Below are 19,411 nucleotides of genomic sequence, written 5' to 3'. Positions count from 1 at the left end.
CTGGTGCTACCCCTCACCATCTCCAGTTTCTGATTTCTTGTACTTGGAACCAAACTTTTGCGTTCCTTCCTTGGTATCCATCGTCCATGAAGACAGATAAAGAAAGAAAGAAGAATGCTTTGTTTTTCAAAAGGAAAAATAGGGGCGCCTGGGTGGCTCAGTCGGTTAAGCGTCCGACTTCGGCTCAGGTCATGATCTCAAGGTTCGTGAGCGAGCCCCGCATCGGGCTCTGTGCTGACAGCTCAGAGCCTGGAGCCTGCTTCGGATTCTGTGTTTCCCTCTCTCTCTGCCCCTTCCCTGCTCCTGCTCTGTCTCGCTCTCTCAAAAATAAACAAATATTTTGAAAAAATTTTTTAAACAGGAACGATGTATTTTACTCCTAGTAGTCCCTTAATCAATTCTTTACGCCCAAATTTATTCCTACCCCAACTACATCTGTAGACCCACTTAGAAAAAAGGCAACATTTGGCTTTTCTTGATGCTCAGAAATTTGACATAAGAAGGATAGGAAAGATGGGAGGAAGCAGAGGGAGGAATTGGAATAGATGTCTTCTCTCTCTTCTTTCTACTCACCTCAGCCCTAACTGGCTTCCCTCCTACTGGTTCCATGCCTTGAACTGTCAAGAATCATTAACTATATTCCTGTAACAAGTGAATATTTAATAACAGAGGCGGACATTTGAAATTCTGGACTTTAAGATTGTAAAATCTGGGCTCCTTGGTTGAGTGGCCGATTCTAGATCTGGGGCGTGAAATATGCAAAATGAGCCTGGAGTATCTAGTCGTAACAGGCAACCAGCAAGACTACTAGGTCTCATCAAAAGGATTCAAGTGTCAACTTCAAGGGGTTCCGACTGCAAAAAGTTTGGATAACTTTCTTGAAATGCATCAAATATATTATAAGTCCATGATTTCCTGATGATACAAAACAACATCACCACCTCATCGGTCATCTTTGGAGAATAAGGGAAAATTGACTCATTACTCTGAAAGCTGCACATAAAGGGAAAGAATCACACACTTACCTGCCTTTTCTGTGTGAGCTGTATCTGAAAACAAACAAATAGTTGATGGGAAGAAATTCCCCTTTATAGAAGTATTCCAGCCGACAAATAAAGGAAGAATAGTAAAATCTGAGTATCACTATTTTGTAACTCTAATAAGTAACAAATCTAGGCAATGATCTTCGATGGCTACTAACATCACAAAACCCAAGATGACCAGATATTACGTGCCTCTGTGTGGACAGACAGAACATTGTCCACGAAGTATCCTTGCAAAAACATTGAATCTGGTTGCAACGGACTAAATGTTTCTGTTCTCCCCACATTTGCAAGTTGAAATTCTAATCCCCGACATGATGGTATCTGGAGGTGGGCCTTTAGGGGGTAATTAGGTCATGGGGTGGAGTCCTCCTGGATGGCATGAGTGCCTTATGGGAAGAGGCTAGAGCTAGCCAACTCTTTCTGCCATTCAAGGATACAGCAAGAAGTCAGCAGTCTGCAAATAGAAGAGGACTTCCACCAGAACCTGACCGTGCTGGCACCTTGATCTTGGACTTCCAGCCTCCAGAACTGCGAGAAATACATGTCTGTGCATATGCCACCCAGTCTGTGGTACTTCATCACAGCAGCCTGAACGGACTAAGACACTGCTCAAGCCACTAGATCTAATTACTAGTTTCCAGGACCTACTGGAGGCAGAAGAACATATGCAATGAGATCACACAGATGATTTGAAAAATTAAGAATGTGCAAAATTAAGAAAATTAAGAAAGAAACTTTATGGGGCAAATCACCTGTTTTTCTTTTAAGCCATAAATTGCAGGCAAAATTAAAAAAATAGCAATGAAAAAAGGAATGGAGAAACCAACAGATTGCAAGAAACTTTCTTTAAGCTGTATCAACCAAGTGCAATGTGTGGACTTTGTTTCAACGCTCCTTCAAACAAATCAACCTTAAAAAATAGTATGAAATAATCAGAGAAATTTGAACACAGCCTAGGTGTTTGATGGATGATAGTAAGGGATTGTTATTTTTAAGTGTGATCATAGTAACATACTTACCTGGGGTTTTGTTTTTTAATTTTTTTTAATGTTAATTTATTTTTGAGAGAGAGAGAGAGAGAGATAGGGTGCGAGCGGGAGGGGTGGGAGAGAGAGACACACACACACAGAATCCAAAGCAGGCTCCAGGCTCCGAGCGGTCAGCACAGAGGCTGATGTGGGGCTTGAAACCCACTGAACCATGAGATCACGACCTGAGCCAAAGTCAACCAACTGAGCCACCCAGGCGCCCCGGTTTTTTTTTTTTTTTTCAATTAAAGAGTTTTGACTCATACGGACACGTACATACTAAAATACTTGCTGGTGAAATGATGATGCAGGACTAGGACTGAGGGCCCCTCCAGTGCTGGCCCCTCCAGTGCTGCCCCCTAGACGCCTCACTTGCCTTTCCCTAGCACTGGCCCCTGTGTGATGTCTGGAATTTGTGGATAATGGAGAGAGAATTGTGGGTGGGAATATAAATGAAAGAAGATTTGAAACTTTTTCTAATAAAAAATGCAACTAAAAAAATCCTTAAAATTGGCTATGATTTTTTTAAGCAAATAGTAACTATTTTTAATGTTTATTTTTGAGAGAAAAAATCGTGAGCCGGAGAAGTGCAGAGAAAGAGGGGGACAGAGGATCCAAAGCGGGCTTCGTGCTGACAACAGAGAGCCAGATGCGGGCTTGAACCCACGAACCATGAGATCACAACCTGAGTCGAAGTGGGATGGTCAACCGACTGAGCCACCCACGCACCCCTAAGCTCATAGTAACTTTTAAAATAACTGACAGTAATTAGTTTTCGGCGTTCTACCACTCAGCCCTAGGCCGTGAGCCCTTCCACATCAGGTCTTATTCAGCATTCTTTATTTGACTCAAAAATACGTCTGTACGTCTCTCTGAGCCAGGCCAGGTGCCTGGAGCTGAAGGTGCAGCTTCCGGCCGGAAAGCCCCTCCCTGCCTAACACTCACACTCTATTCTAGTAAAGGACAGAGACAGAAGGAAACAAATAGACACAAGAGGAGGGGCTGCTAAGACAGAGAGTCACAAAAGGGGATGTAGTCAAGGAAGGGAGGCTGCGACGGCATCGCTGAGGTGGCTGTACTTGGGCTATAAGAAGAGAAGGAGTCGCCTGTGTGAAGAGAGATGGGAGAACTCCAGCAGGGGCAGCAGGATCCAAGTGTACAAGGTCCTAAGTCAAGAAAGACCTGGCATGTTTTAGAAAACGAGAGACAACCGGTGGTGCAGGCACAGATGAGCTAGATCAGTTATGTCTTCATGGGCATAATAAGATGTTTGTCTGCCTGATTGTTTCTTAATCTTCTATCCATTATAACAATCAGAGTGTCTGGTGCATAATAAACTCAATGTGTTGATGTAGATTAACCCCTTCTATGCCGTATTTGGAAAGTGGCTATATTAGAACTCCAGAGGATCATTGAGAAGACGTGACCACCAATTGACCCGTGAGCTGGACCCAGCACTCAGAGGCTCCTCACCCCATCCCCTGTGCTTGGAATGTGGTTCCACTTGCCTTTCTCATTCCAGAGGCTGCTCCAAGGGCACAGACTTGAGTTGGTGATGTGGTGTTGGAACTCCTACACAGTAAACATAAGGTCTCTTCATAAACTTTGAAGATTTGGCAAGCAGGTGCAGGGATCCATTCGTCTCGCTGCCACCCAAGAAAGTTCCCTTAGCTTATTAAAACCACCACCTACCAACCTAGAGTGGCCTGTCATCTCTTCCGTTTTTTCCTTTCCCTCCAAGTGAGGGAACTTGGTTTCAGTTTACAGCTGGGAAGTTCCTGAGAGGGTTGCAAATCAACACATGTGCTCCTTGTAGACTAATTCTTGAATTTGTACTTTTAACAAATAAGGCAGCCGTCCCAAAATGGAGTCACTTATGCTAAGCCCCACATCACCAAACTAAGACTTATTTATAGGTTTGCTTCTCTCAGAAATGGAATCTTAAAGCAGTCAATCAAGAATCACCTGATTGGCACTGGTGGGATAATCTGCCTGATACACCTGCCATCCCCTAAAGGAAAGTAACCTGGAAATAGCCAATCCTCTTTTTTGCTTCGTCTAACTTCCTTGTACCCGTTCCCTTCTACCTATAAGACTTTCATTTTGTACAGCTCCTCAGAGCCCCTTTCTGTCTGCTAGATTGGATGCTGCCCAATTTGAATCAATTTTTGTTCAAATAAACTCAAAAATCTTAATATGCCTCAGTTTATCTTTTAACAGTATTAACCAGAGTTCTGTTGATTTCTCAAGTCTCTCTGTTTACTTCAGGAAACTGTTGATTGGTCTATTTAACTCCTTTCTTGCCTCAGCACAGGATTGGCAGAAAACAAAATGTCAATGAACCTGAGAGTCCTTCATGCTTTTCCACAGCTTGAAGTGAGTTGCAAGGTAGAATTAATTGGGGTTGGCAGGATTAGAAATTGGACATAGCCTCTTAGTTCTAGGGACATGAAGTCTTCCCAGTTTGGCTTCCTAATTTGGTTTGAAATAAATTTCTGGAATGTCAAACATCCCCCTATTCAAAGGTAAGTATATATCTATATTCCAAAGCCAAATGAAAATGTCTTTTAGATTATGTGTCATTTTCTATTACTCGTGATACAGTTCCCTTCATTTAGTGCCTATGATCAAGAATTAACATTGCACCTCAAATACAAATGAATGGGAAAGGTAACAGAGGGGGAAGGCTTTCAAAATAGCCTAAAATAGGAGCAATTTGTCCATGTCTAATTTGTTGGGCAAAAGGATTTTCACCTGTTAGGAGAACAAGGTAATCTAGTTTCAGGTCTTGAAAGAGAGAACAAATAGAGTGTTCTCTTTCTTCATAATTGTTCACATTTAATGGCATTACAAGGGCATGTTAGCTATTCCAACCAAAAGCAATTTAATGAAAATGTATGCATATTGGTGGCATTGATATGTTAATGATGGGAATGAAATATAAATCTTTGGGGAAACAAATGCGGGAGAGGGCACCAAGAGGCTTTGTTCACCAACTCACATGGAGTTGGGCTTCAGGAAAGAATAACCTAGAGTCTGTTCTCCCTTCCTGTGACCTACAGGCCCTTGGTGCAGGGAACTCAGGTAGATGGAGATGGGAAGGCAATCATTTGGGATCTCCGTGGTCTGTAACCACCTCCGAAGGGAACAGATCCCACCACTTGGAATTGACTTCCGTCCTTAACCCCCAATCTGTATCTCCATTTGCCTAAAATAAAAATAAAAAATGGAACCACAAGTAAAATTCATCTTTACCAATATCTTCCTTGATTAACCCCATCCAGATTGGTCCCTGCACTCGGGTTCCATCTGTATACGAACTTTTGCACATGTTGATATATTGCCTCAAAGAACATAATTTGCTGATACATTGTTCCAGATCATTTCATCTGAGTATTTTTGTGTTTATTTGAGAATTCAGGTGCCTGGAACTTTTCCCTTTCATTTGGGAATTCAGGTATAAAGTCAATTTTCTATAATTGTTTGTGGCATTACTCCCAGAAGGGGAACTATTGGATGACATTTCCATCAGAGATGAAAACTCACCAGCCATTTTGTTTAAACATTGCTTGGTCACTGGAATTCCAATTCAGTGGGTATAATTTATATTGATTCTTCCCATATGTTCCTTCATCAATTCCTAGTATCTCTACTTCCTTCTCCTGCCTCTTTATCAGTAGGCTCTAGGCACACAGACATTTGCCCAGAGGCGATCAATTCTGATGCCAATATGGAGTTTCACACTCACATATACAACAGTAAAAACAAAAGTCTAAAAGAGACTAGTAAAAAAAAAAAGAAAACACTTAAAAAATAAAAGAAAATGATAGGTTTTGATTCATTTCCTTAAGGGTCTTGGGACTGCTTTCTATTAAATTTGTGGACTCATTTCTTCCAGTCTATAGACAGGACACATGGTCATTTATTTTCATGGCGTAGTGGGCATCTTCTCATAAGAAACCAATGACCTGCCTGTCAGGGAAAATCACTCAGCTGCCCCCTCTTTACATTCTTATCTCTTCCCCCAAACTCTCAGGAGAAAAGACCCTAAGACCATGGACCAGAAAAATATAAGGGTGATAAAGATACATAAGGATGCCATTAGACTTTGCCTGGAGCAGATTCAAGGGATTTGGAGTATCTTGAAGAACTGACTGTGATTTTAGCTTCTATTCATTTCTCTACGCAAAGAAGCATGAAACATACAACCAAAAGTGGAATTGGTGTTATCAACTCATCCCCCCCCTCCTTCTCTTTGCTGTTCTTCTGGTGCCATCTTTTTTTTTTTTTAATGTTTATTTATTTATTTTTGAGAGAGAGAAAGAGAGAGAGGATGAGCAGGGGAGGGGCAGATAGAGAGGAAGACAGAGAACCCCAAGCAGGCTTCACGCTGTCAGTGCAGAGCCTGAGACGCGGCTGGATCCCACAAGTTGTGAGATCATGACCTGAGTCGAAACCAAGAGTCGGATGCTTAACTGACTGAGCCACCCAGGTGTCCCTTTTCTGGTGCCTCCTTGAACTCCATCTCCTCAATAAGGTCTCCTTGGGCACCCCAAGACTGGCAACTTTATTCCTGGCCACACCTAGAGCACTCTGTCTGGAGCATGCCCCCTTGATGTGCCAGATGTTGTCACAGACAATGTGCTTGGACGGGAAAGACACAGTTTCAGTCAGCTTTTATTCCCACAGTTACCAAAATAGTATCAATAAGAAATCCATGCCAGTCTATCTGGTTCCAATTTCTGGGCATTCTCCCATCCTAAGCTAGCCCCAAGCCCCTAATCACCATGATAAGCAAAAGATTTCATCTTCTTCTAAGAAGAGAGAGGATGGTCCCTAAGGTATGACTTCAAGGTAGGCAGTAGTGCAGCGAGGGGTTGGGATCAAACCCTGGGAATCATCTACTGTCAGAGTGGTTGGAGCCCACGAGATTCTCTTAGTCCAACTGCCATATTGAAAAGATGAGAAGAATGAACTTCAGAGAGAATAAATAACTCTCTAGTCCATGGAGTTGATCCTGGGAAAAATGGGGATGAGAGTCCAAGTTTCTGACCCCTGATTCTAGATTTTGAACTATCTAGGACATTTAACTAGACCTCTTTAAGAAAAATGATATTAATAATCAAAGTGAACATCTCGAACTAATCTATCAAAAGCTGGAGACTTACTAAGTGAGCTTTTTTTGAAACCTACCTGTAACATACCGGTAACCCAGGAAAGGGATGGTAACGTAAAATATTAACAAAGCTGTGAAGTGCACAGCTGAGAACTAGTTAGCAATATCCAGTAAAGTTGGAGATACATATTCACTTTAATCCGGTGATTCCACTGCTAGGTATAGAAACTCCCATACACATGCATGAGAAAAATTCATTACTGAAAACTACATTAGAAATAACAACCAAAAGATAGCCCTGTTAAGAGGTCAGGTTCCACAGGAAACAGTCTTGACATGGGTGTCTGTCCAGAAGGGTTTTAGGTAGGACCCTTGGGAGCAACACCTGTGAGAGTAAGGGAAGCAAGACTGGGCCGAGAGAGAGGTTGAAAGTCCCTGAAGAAATAACAGAGGTCTCAGCCAAGCCTACAGAGAGCTCTGCATCTGGGGTTGCCTCTTCAGTTTGGACCAAATCGATGCAAGAAGTCCAGGACTTTTTACCCCTCACTGACAGTCACTGGGATGTGAGCTGGCCTGGGAAAGGGTGTGACTTTGGGTGAACAGCTTCCTTTGCCGGAGGTCAATAATTAAAGAAAGACTCTGCTGTGAACCATGAGCAACAAACATCCCTTGTGCCGGGGAGAATGAACGTCTTGGTAATTGGTTGGCACATCATGGTGTCCACTATAGCACTCCTCTACCCGCAAAGAAATATGCAGCCAGTAATTTAAATGCATTTCAGACCCAAAAAAAAAAAAAAAAAAAACTAAGATAAAAGAAGAAATCAATGTGCAAATAACAAATTATTTTGATACTTGAACTAATTAAAAATCGAGAAAAGTTAAAATCAATAAACCAAATAAAGCAGAAAGAATTAAGAAAGTTAAACCCAGAAATTAATGGAAGATAATATTTTTTAAAGGCATTGATTAATAAAACTAAGAACTAAGACTTTGGAAAACCAAAAAAATTAACTGGCTGAGTCTAATCAAGAAAAAAAAGAAAGCTACAAATGAATGGGAAGGATAATTAACCACTGATAAAAATTTTCAATTATCAGAAAATATTATGTACAATGTTATGCCAATAAATTTGAAGCCTAGATTTAAAATGATGATTTTAGGGGTGCGTGGGTGGCTCAGTCAGTAAGCGTCCGACTTCAGCTCAGGTCATGATCTCACGGTTCGTGAGTTCGAGCCCTGCATCAGGCTCAGTGCTGACAAGTACAGCACAAGAAAATAATAATAATAAGCCAATATCACCTGCAAACAGATGTACAAAAGTCCTAACTATAATTAAAAATTATATTTTTAGTTTTAAAAATATTAAAAATAGTGATGAACTATAATCAAGATAGTTTTATCCTACAAATGTAGGAGACTGAAGCTTTAAATATCTATTAAAGTAACCCACTGCATTAATATATTAAAGGAAAAACTCAATCTAATTATCTCAATAGGTGCCCCGCAAATTAAACACCCATTTAATAAAGTTAAACCCAGAAATTAATGGAAGATAATATTTTTTAAAGGCATTGATTAATAAAACTAAGAACTAAGACTTTGGAAAACCAAAAAAATTAACTGGCTGAGTCTAATCAAGAAAAAAAAGAAAGCTACAAATGAATGGGAAGGATAATTAACCACTGATAAAATTTTCAATTATCAGAAAATATTATGTACAATGTTATGCCATTTATACTGTTGATTACTTATGAAATCGAGTATTACAATGGCCCACAACAATTTGGGGCGCCTGGGTGGCTCAGTTGGTTAAGCGTCTGACTTTGGTTCAGGTCACGATCTCATGGTCCATGGGTTCGAGACCCGTGTCAGGCTCTGTGCTGAAAGCCCAGAGCCTGGAGCCTGCTTCGAATTCTGTGTTTCCCTCTCTCTCTGACCTTCCCCCACTCTCTCTCTCCTTCTCTCTCTCAAAAATAAACATTAAAAAATTTTTTTCGAATGACCCACGACAACTTAAAATGGCCAACACAATCTAGCCTCCTGTTATCTGTGACTCCACCTTTTTCTAGCTCACTGGATAGAGGAAACAGAGAATAGCATTAATGGTTGCCACAGTGATTGAAGTCTACAGGGTAAGAGAAGAGGAAGCTTTAAAAAAACAAAGCCCCCAAAACCTGCATAATATTTACCTTGAATTTTGTCCAGCTCTTGAGGGTAGAACTTCAAGGATCTCAGCCACTGGGAGGCAAGTTGCTGAGCAGAGATTTCAGAATCCGTATACGGCTGGGGACATGCTGAAGCCCATATCTAGCCAGAGTGGATAGATCCTGATGAAAATCTTGGGTTTTCAGTACAATAGTTTTACCAAATCTTACAGTGGACCAAACTTGGGAAAAGCTACACGGGATTCCTCTGTACTCTTTCTTACATGATCTCAATATAGAAAGTTTAATTTTTAAAAATCAAGGCATAAAGAAATGTTCTCTGAGAAGCCAAAGCTGAAAAAACCTGAGCAAATAGATGATCAGCGCTTCTGGACTACAAGATATACTCAAGGAAATTCTGCAAGCTAAAGATGATCCCAAAGGAAGCGCAGAAGTACGAGGAGGAATCAAGAATTCCAGAAAAGGTAATTGTGTGGGTAAGCATAAAAGGCATTTTAAAGCAAGAATAGTAATAATGTCCAAAATAAAGACACTACCACCACCACCACCAACACATATATCCTAAACCAAGTAATTCCGCATCTTAGTATCTACTCTGGAGAAACACTCATGTATGCAGGTAAAAGCAGGCAATGAGATCATCATAAATTCACATGCAATTGTAAGGAAATTCCTTACAACTTTAACAGTAGCAACAATTTGAAAGAAATATGAATATCCATAAATATGAGGCGGCTAAATTATGTCGTGTACACACAATGAAAAATGATGCAATGGTTTAAAAAAGTGGGGTTATATCTAATTGTGCTAACATGGAAAGAATTTTTTTTAAAAAAAGCAAGTCATAGAAATATCTGTATAGTATGATACCATGTATGTAAAACATAATTTTCTAGAGTATGTATACATACATGAAACACTTTTGAGTGCTTACTGTATAATCAGACATTATTGTAAGTGCCTTACACAAATTACTCTTTTAATCCTCAAGAGAACCCTATGAAGTAGGTACTATCATTATCCTCATTTTTACGGGAGAATAAATCGAACATAGAGATAACTAGCTTGCCCAGTTACTAGGTCGCTCGGTCGCTAATGACAGGACTAGAATTCAAAGCCAAGAAGATGGGCTCCAGAATCTGTACCATTCCAATAATGCTTGGGGGGAAATGCTCAAAAGACACACTCCCACTTGTCATGATGGGTGTAGGGTGATATATGGAAGTGTTGAATCACTATATTGTACCTGAAACTAATAGGACACTGTATGGTAACTAACTGGAATCAAAATTAAAATTAAAAAAGATGTGCTCCCAATTTTTAACAGTGGCCACCTCTGCCCAGAAAAATGGATTTGGGGTAGTAGTAGAGGGGAACTTTGCCTTTATCCATTCTACTTGAATGCTTAACAAGAATAACTGATGTATTATTCAGGAATTTTTAAATGACTAAAAATTAAAAGGGAAGTTATGAACCTTAGTAGAAAAAAAAAAGTTTGGAATGAACTGAAGAGTAAAAGTTCAATTCTGTGGTGGCCCAACCCTACACCAAGAACAAGTTCTCTACATAGAAATATGTGAATTGTATACATATAAAGAAATAGAAACAATTTGTAGAATGGTTTCAGGAAGTACACTTACTATTATTAAAATATCTCTATCAAGTAAGAGATAAAGTGTCCATAAAAGTTGAAAAGTCACAAGATAGGAGTGTGGTTCAGGACAAAGCCAAGAATCTTACAAATATTTTCATGTTTATGAATCTGGGGACTCCCATGTGTCTCAGACTATTCAAGAGCTGATTGCATTAAAACAGACACAAGCCCAGCAAATAAGTTCTTGATCCAATTCCTCTTTGCAATGGACATACGGATGTCAAATTAAAATCATCCTATCCCCCAGTCACTTATTACTCTACCTAGAGTTCTCCACTTGCTGGTTCACTTTGTACTCAAAAAGGGTCTGAACGGGCTCCCACTAACCCTGAAGCACACCTAGGGATTCAGTAATTGAGCTGAACTCTGATGAGGTGGCTGGTTGCGGAACTGAGTCATCGAGTCAACCATGTATAACCAGTGAAGTGCAAACAGAACGAGGTGAGAGGGAGGCTCAGTGCAAGAGGATGCCCGGGAAGCCCCTAACAAGTTGGCTGATGGAGACAGAAGATCCCTGGAAGGGGCTCATCAGCTCCACGCGCTGTAGGTCTTTTCTGGAAGGTGGACAGTGAAAGCAAATCGGAAGAGCCCATCGGTCCTGGTCTGGAATTCCCAGAGTGCACAGGTCACCCAACAGGCGCAGGGTCCTGAGGTGTCGAGGATGATGCAGAGTTGGGACTTTCTCACTCACAGCTCAGATCAGGAATAGACAATGCCTCGGATCAGGAACAGAAAACTGGAAAGGACCAATCACCTCCAAGAATCTCAGGGCTGGATCAGAACTTGAGAAGTCATGGAACTCCCCCTTCTGCCCCCTCAGATCAGGACAACCTCCCCGCCTCATCTCCCTTCATTTATTGTTTCTATTATTTTAAAGGAAACATTCTACAACCTCCCTCTGTCAGGAAGTCCTCCCTGAGCTCTGGCCAAATACTCCTCGGGACACAAGGCCCCCAAAATATATTGACAAACTTCCTTGGGTAAAGAAAGAGATTCACACTCAATTTAAGAAACTATATACAAAACAGTGTTCTTATAAAACAGGTAAGTCGTGGGAGAGAAGTAAGTTGTAGGCAGAGAAGGGAAGATATGTTACCAAGAGGGGCTATTTTTAAAATGGAATTATTGCATGATTCTTTAACATGAGTTATCATGGTATATGTAAGTGATTGTTTACAGAATAGCAGCTGCGTCATAGGAATTTTTCATAGGCAAATTGAAAGTTTAATTACCCATCGCCCACTGTGTATCTGTAAGTCAAAAAGAGGTGTAAACTCATAGGTGTAGGCACTCCCCAGTCCGTCCGGCTGGACCGTGACCTACTGGAATCTTCACGTGACAGATAGGAGAGAGAACAGTGAGTCTAGTTAGGGAGGCCAGCAGTTGGAATCAGGATATCCAAAGAAAGGTCACGAATGAAGATACATGTTCAGGCCAGACATCAGAATCAAAAACAGGTGTTATCATTATGCTTCCTGGAAGCGTTATCCAGAATAAAGCAGGACACAGCCAGGGGCTGGTACACAGGATGCAAGGTCCAACCTCTACCACCTAACAGGGAGCCAGGCCTCCAGAGCAAAGGGAGGGAGGCAGAAGACCAACGAGATACGCTACGTGCCATGCTTTGAGCACAAAACTAATTCCAAATACCATCTATGTTCAGACTTGGTTCTCACTGGCTATGGATTTGCTGATGGCAGATGCCTGGTGGAGCAGTTTGAAGGGATCCATCGTGAAGGGATTTTACCATCAAGTAGCAAATAGTCTACACATAGACTGTAGGTGAGAAAGTATTTCGTTCAGTGCATTTTGGACTTTGGGGTAAGACCTGTGTGTAGGTCAGTTTTTAGGGACTCTCAACCCAAAGTTTTTATTAAGTTTTGTTGTGAATGGAATGGAATGGAATGGAATGGGTGGTGTGGATGGCATGGCTTGGAACCAAATGCATTGTGTTTAGTAGGGCTGGACATTGTGGAAATTTGAGGTATGTGTGTGAGACACAGAGAGGCAGAAACTGAGACAGAGAGAAATAATGTGATTAAAAAAAAAAGTAATTTCCACTATGGATCATGGTTTTAAAAAGTCGTTAATGTCACTGAACAAACAAACCCCTCTTATTTTATAGGTAAGTAAATTAAGGACCAGGAAGGGGAAGAGACCACAGGGGGATATCTAGTCTGAGTCCTTCTGCCATACCCACCTACAAAGACCAGGCTCTCCAGACAAAACAAAACAAAACAGGACATAGGACATGTTTATTTTTATGAATACTCTTAATCGATATTAAATTCAATTATGTTTTTATTATACATTTAACAAACTGGGCTAATTGAAAAGAATAATACCACACAAAAACAAGACCTTCTTGGAAAAACCACAGCTATGTTGTTGCTAACTAGAGCCTGTAACCTCTCATATGGTTACCATGGCTTTAGCCAGAAGCCTGTTTTGCCCACAAAACAAAAACTAAATCTGCAATTTAGATATTGGGCCACGAGGTGCCGTGCCATAGAGACACATGAGGGACCACAGACCCCAGTGATTCCTCTTTTGGTGAAACAATAAAATTTGATATTTGAACTTAAATATGGGGGTGCCTGATGGCCCACTTGAGACTTTGGCTCTTGGTTTCAGCTCAGGTCAGGATCCCAGGGTCCTGGGATCAAGCCCCATGTCCAGCTCTGCACTGAGCATGGATCCTGCATAAAATTCTCTCTCTCTTTCCCTCTACTCTCTCCCCTGCTCTCTCTCTAAAAATAAAATAAATTAATGAGAATAAACTTAAGTATAACATAGTCCCCCCAAAAGAGATAATTGTTCCAAAGCAACAAAAATTAAAACTAAAAAATCCTGGCAGAGAATTTAGTATCTTTTTCTGACCCTGCAATTTTATCTGTTCACCCTAAATTTTAGTTTAATCTAAAGCCCTTATAGTTGGTTTATCCTCAGCTCTTAGGTTTTCTTGGCACAAAGCCCCTGAGCCACTCAGCTCCTGGAAGCTTAAAATAAAGCCATTTCTCTCTAGACTCTTCCAAGATCATAAAAGGAAAGAACTTTCTTTTTTCAAGTTCCCTGATCCCAGAGACTTACTTCTTTTCACTCCCCGGAGCAGAAGGGATGGACAGAAGAGGCTTCGAGGTAACATGAAGCTAGACATGCCAATCACAGTCTTGCTCCCTGATCCTTTTTCACCTCTTCTTCTTGTATTCTCCCCCAACCCTCCGTTTTCCCCTACTTGGACTTCAACTGTTGTATACCCCCCCCCAAAAAGTCACATTCAATTTCCAGCATGATTCTTGGGATGCTGGTAGGAGGAAGGGAAGGAATTGCTACCCCCAGTTTATAGATGAGGAATTTAAATTCAGAAAGACAAAATGACTTTCCAGTGTCTCAAAATTCCAAGTCAGAGTCTGTTTCCACAAGACCAGTGTTCTTTCCATCATTGATTATGTTAGTCAGGATCCATTGAGGAGACAGACCCGACACAGTGGAGAGAACAAGGAAAGTTTAATATAAAGAATTATTAATAGTAAGAGGTAATTAACCACTAAAGGATAGAAAGAATTCTGAAGAATAAAGGGGTTGGAGTACAGGGAGTAGTCACTACCTCTGGGGCAGAAACACAGCAACTATGGAAGGAAACCTATGCCAGGGCTGAAGCCCAGACCTCACCGGGGTGTATGTGGCTGTGGCCCACGGGATGGTGGAAAGGCTGGGGTGCTGCACGTTGGGGCTGGAAGGCAGAACACTATCTGCCCAGAAGCAAAGAGGGCACCAGTGAGACTCCCCAAGAAGCCATCTGCTATGATGCCAGTGAAACTCACTGGGTGAACACCACAGGATGACAGCAAGTCACTGGCCACAGGGCAGGAGCAAGAAATACACCAGAACCAGAAGGAAGCCACTGCCTCCTGCTGTGCCATTTCAGCACCCTCTACTGGCAAGGGTAATGTTGCACCAGCTGGCAAAGAAAAATGTTAACACTGCCCCACTCCAGCACCGCAAAGCAGGGCAAAAAAGGGTGGATTTGGAACTGAGAGGCAATGCCTCTATAACCAGGTACAGTTAGCACTCCAAATGGGAGTGGTGTTTGATGACTGGAAGCACATCTGTAATTTCTTTGAAAGGCAATTTGTAGGTGCAAATTGGAATTTGAGAATCGTTTCTTTGGAACTTGAGAATCATGCCCAGGTAGTAATGGAAGGGAGTGTTTCCTTTTGCGTGATGGCACCATGAGGTGTCATGAAAGTTTAAAAACAAGTCTGGCAATAATAGAATAGGTTACCACTGAGGGAAGGTGGAGACAGTGATCAGGAAGGATGCACAGAGCAGCAAGAGAGTTCATGGGTGTTTGTTATATTATCCTAGCCCATACCTTTTTGAGTGCCTGAAATATTTCCTGGTAAAATACATGAATAAAATAACAAAGTAGAAATAAAATTTTGAAGATACAAGAGCCAAAGATTTGGATTGCTGCTTAGAACTGGTTAATTTTCTTTAACAGCTCTTTCTTAATGTCTTTTATTGTTTCTATTCCATGGATTTCTCCTTTAAAACTGTTTTTTCTCAATGTTCTGTCCTGACCTTTCTCTCCACTTACTCTCCCCCCCTTCTGTAGGATCTTAGCTAATTTTGGGACCTCCTTCTCTATGTGGATGATATCCAAACATTGTATCTCTCACCTGGATAGGGCTCCTGATATAGGGCCCCATTCACTCAACTTCTTTGACATCTCAGGAGGGGCCACACGTACCTGAAACTCCTCACGTCCAGACTGAACTCAATATCTTTCCCCCCACCCCGATGCTTCTTTTGTCTCCTACCTTGGTAGCTGGATCACCATCTACCCAGTCACTCAAACAGGAAACCCAAGTCCTGTCCTTGATGCTTCCTTCATTCTCCAAATCCAACCACCAAGTTCTGTCGGGTGTACTTTTTAGGGTTTCTTAAATTGATTTGTTCTCTCTATTCCTGCTATGAATTTTCTGGTTGAGCCCGTCACCATCCCTCACCCAGGCCATGAGCACGTCTCCTCGTGTTCTGCTCACACGTAGCGTTCAGTGGAATCAGACAGAACCAAATTATGGGGCCGGATGGCCTGGAAACTCCCTGGGGCACCAGTTTATAGGACACCCTGAGACATCGTTCAAGCAGATCAAATATGTGGTGCCAGCTAGCTCAGGTTTTTGTGAGCGACTGACATCATTGACGAAATATAAAATGGTCCCAACTGAGCCAAAATAGATTTACGGTCCCCAGAAGAGCTGACCCAGCATCACAGAGTATTTGTAATGGCCACAATGTGATCTGCTTGGTGAAGGTTAGGCCACACCATCAACCTGAGACCAGCCACATGGCAGGCATCTAAAGTCACCGTGTCTGTCTGCTGAAATTTCGAAACTCCCTTATTTTTTTATGGTATGGTGCTGATTAGCAAACAAGGGATTTATTTTATCTACATTTGAATGCTTTTATTAAGCCTCACAAGAAATTGTCAAGATACTGTAGTCTACTCAGATGCTTTGAGTGGATGAAAACAATAAGCCGGAAGAAATGGCCAGGCGATGAAATGATGGGAAGAGTGACACCACATGTAAGTTACCATTGTCAGATTCTTCTACTCAAATTGACTTCCCTTCGACCCCAGAATACTGGGGTGGTAACCCCAGGCTACTCGGGTGCCATCCTCACCAGCAATCTATAGACATATTAAAAATGCTAACACTATTCACCCAAGCAAAGTGGAAACAGTCAGGTAAATCTGTCCTGTACAAATCACACAAGGTATTCCAAAGCCAAGTAGTGATGAATATTGGATTGGCCCTCCACTCATGCAGATAATTGCCAGTCAGTCCAGTTTGGGGTTTGTTTGCTTGTGTACTTTTAAATCCTGGCCACGGAACCCGGCCAGCCTGGGTGGAGAGCGGGACCAGCAAGATAGGACAGGGCAGGACACAGACTACCACTGCTATGGTCCTGGACCAGCAGGGGAGGAGGGTGGAAGGACAGTGATGGCCACAGCAGCCCGCTGGGATGATCCCAGCAGCCCGCTGGGATCTCCTGGGTGGAGGACCTATGAGGAACTCATTCCATACCAAGTTCTTCCATTATTTCTCCTGACCCAGAGGGGAAAAAAACAAAGAAACAAAAAAAAAAAACAGGGAGAAGTGGCTAATAGCCATTCCATCCAGGTACTAGAAGCTCACACCAAGAAGCAATAAGAATTTGAATAACAAGAACATTGTCCTCAGAGGAAAAAGAAGAAAGGGAAAAAAGTTACCCACCCACCCGTGTATGCCAAGTCACAAAATTTAATTAGGAAGATAAGAATTGGGGGGGAGATTGGGTTGATGTTCCTTTTTTTTTCCCCCTAGTTATGAGCCCAGGGAAAGGAGCGAGAGACATAATTTAAGCACAAAATTAACATCTTCTAATAATCTTAGACAAAACCCGACTCTGTTTTGCTTTGGTTTGTAAATTAGCTCATGATTAAAGTGTCTCTTCAGCCCTACGCCATTGTCTACCCAGGCCTGTTCGCTGAATGCCGCCCTGACCTGAACGCCCTTCTAGCTCAAGTACAAGGTTTGAGAGCGAGAGGGAACAATTATTATAAAGTGAAGTACTTGCAGTTTTGCTGCAAAATCAATGAACTTTTCAAGTGATTTTTATCATATTTTGCAGCTGTTCTGTTGGCTTCTGAGTGGTTATCACACCGTCAGCCCCGGTGTTTTCAAAAAGCCTTGTTCATCTGGAAGCCTCCCCTTCTCCTTGAGGAGCAGCTGGCACCGCCCTGGCTGGAGAGCTGGGCTGCTAGAGAGCGGATTCCAGAAGCTGGCGTGAGTGAAGGGCAGCATTCTGGTCGGGGCTCCGGCACCTCTTACTTTGCCTCCTGTTTGGCAATTCTGGGCCTGGGCTATCATCCTAGCTCAGGTTTACCTGCTTTACCTTAGAGAGAAACCCCAGGAAGGCCTCTGTCTTGCATCTTCCAACATCACAAGCTGATGGGGACAGAAAGTACTTTAGAAATCTCAAGATTCACCAAGATGACTAGAAAAACAGGCCCTGAGGATACAAAGCCAGGGTAGACCCAGGGGTCACGCAGAGCTCTCCCATGCCTCACTTATGGGAGCCCAAGAGGGAGCCCAGGAGAGAGTAGGGCAGCTGAAGTCAGCAGTGACGGAGGAGAAGGGGAGGAGACAGGAACATCCCTGCTCTGTGCGATCCTCCTGTCAAATGGCTTGTACATTAGACCGTGGCCTTCAGGCATGCATTGAGCCTGAGGACACTAAGGAAGCAAAATTCAACAGGTGTCTCTGCTTAAAAGATATCTGGTTCATTTTTTCATATTCACCGAGAATCCAGGTGACCCACATAAAATATTGAAGCTTCAATGTACAGGTTTACTTAAAATGACTCCAAAATGGGCCTATTTCATAATGCTAAATAACACTATATTTAGTTGTGGTACTGAATTAGTGAGAAACCCAAAACTATGCCCACTGTCCTCTCCTCCCTCTTTGTCCTGAATTCAGCAGACTATCACGCCTATAGGAGAATCAGAACTGGCACTTAGATTTGACCTCAGGGAGGGAGGCTCTTTTGAACGTGGAATAGGTGAGTATTTTCTCCAATAAGCTTGCCCTAGATAACCTAATGGTTATGATCGACAATCAGTTAAGCAGTGAATTGTTCTGAAGCATCTTCTGTGTGTTCAGCACGGGGATAAGTTCTCTGAGTTCCATAAAATAAAGATAAAATGTAATTCCTTACTGCAAAAGATAATTGATAAGGGCTAAACTCTATGGCATGTACTCGAAGATGGACCTCAATTGGTCTCTCAGGATGGGTCAAATTTAGGTAAGTGGAGAGAGGAAAGAACACAATAGGGGATCAGTCTAAGAAAAGGTGGGGGTGGTGTAGGCGACACTAAGAAGTCCCACTTGGATTATTTTCAAGATGTACCTGAATTAGGTAGAGCTCCCCATGGTGCTAATTTGGGGGTTGAATCAAGAAAAGAATTTTGGGGCACCTGAGTGGCTCAGTTTGTAGAGCATCTGACTTCAGCTCAGGTCACGATCTCACGATTCGTGGGTTCGAGCCCCACGTCAGGCTCTGTGCTGACAGCTCAGAGTCTGGAGCCTGCCTCAGATTCTGTGTCTCTCTCTCTCTGTCCCTCTGTTCATGGTCTGTCTCTCTCTGAAAGCAAATAAGTATAACATTAAAGATAAAGTTTAAAAAGAAAAAGAAAAGAAAGGAGTTGATTATGGTTATCCCCAAATAACTATCTACAAGCTCAGTTATTTCTACTGTCTTTTCACCTGCTGGCTTTGAGAAAAACCAATGATAAATAAGGAATCTCTTACCAAGAACTGGTTGCTGGTTGAGGGAAAAAGTTGACCA

This window comes from Lynx rufus, unplaced genomic scaffold (genome assembly GCF_022079265.1).
Source record: "Lynx rufus isolate CCGP_SWC_20201006 ecotype Redwood Valley unplaced genomic scaffold, mLynRuf1.p SCAF_15, whole genome shotgun sequence".
Lineage (NCBI taxonomy): Eukaryota > Metazoa > Chordata > Mammalia > Carnivora > Felidae > Lynx > Lynx rufus.
Note: the sequence above shows the minus strand (reverse complement) of the source record.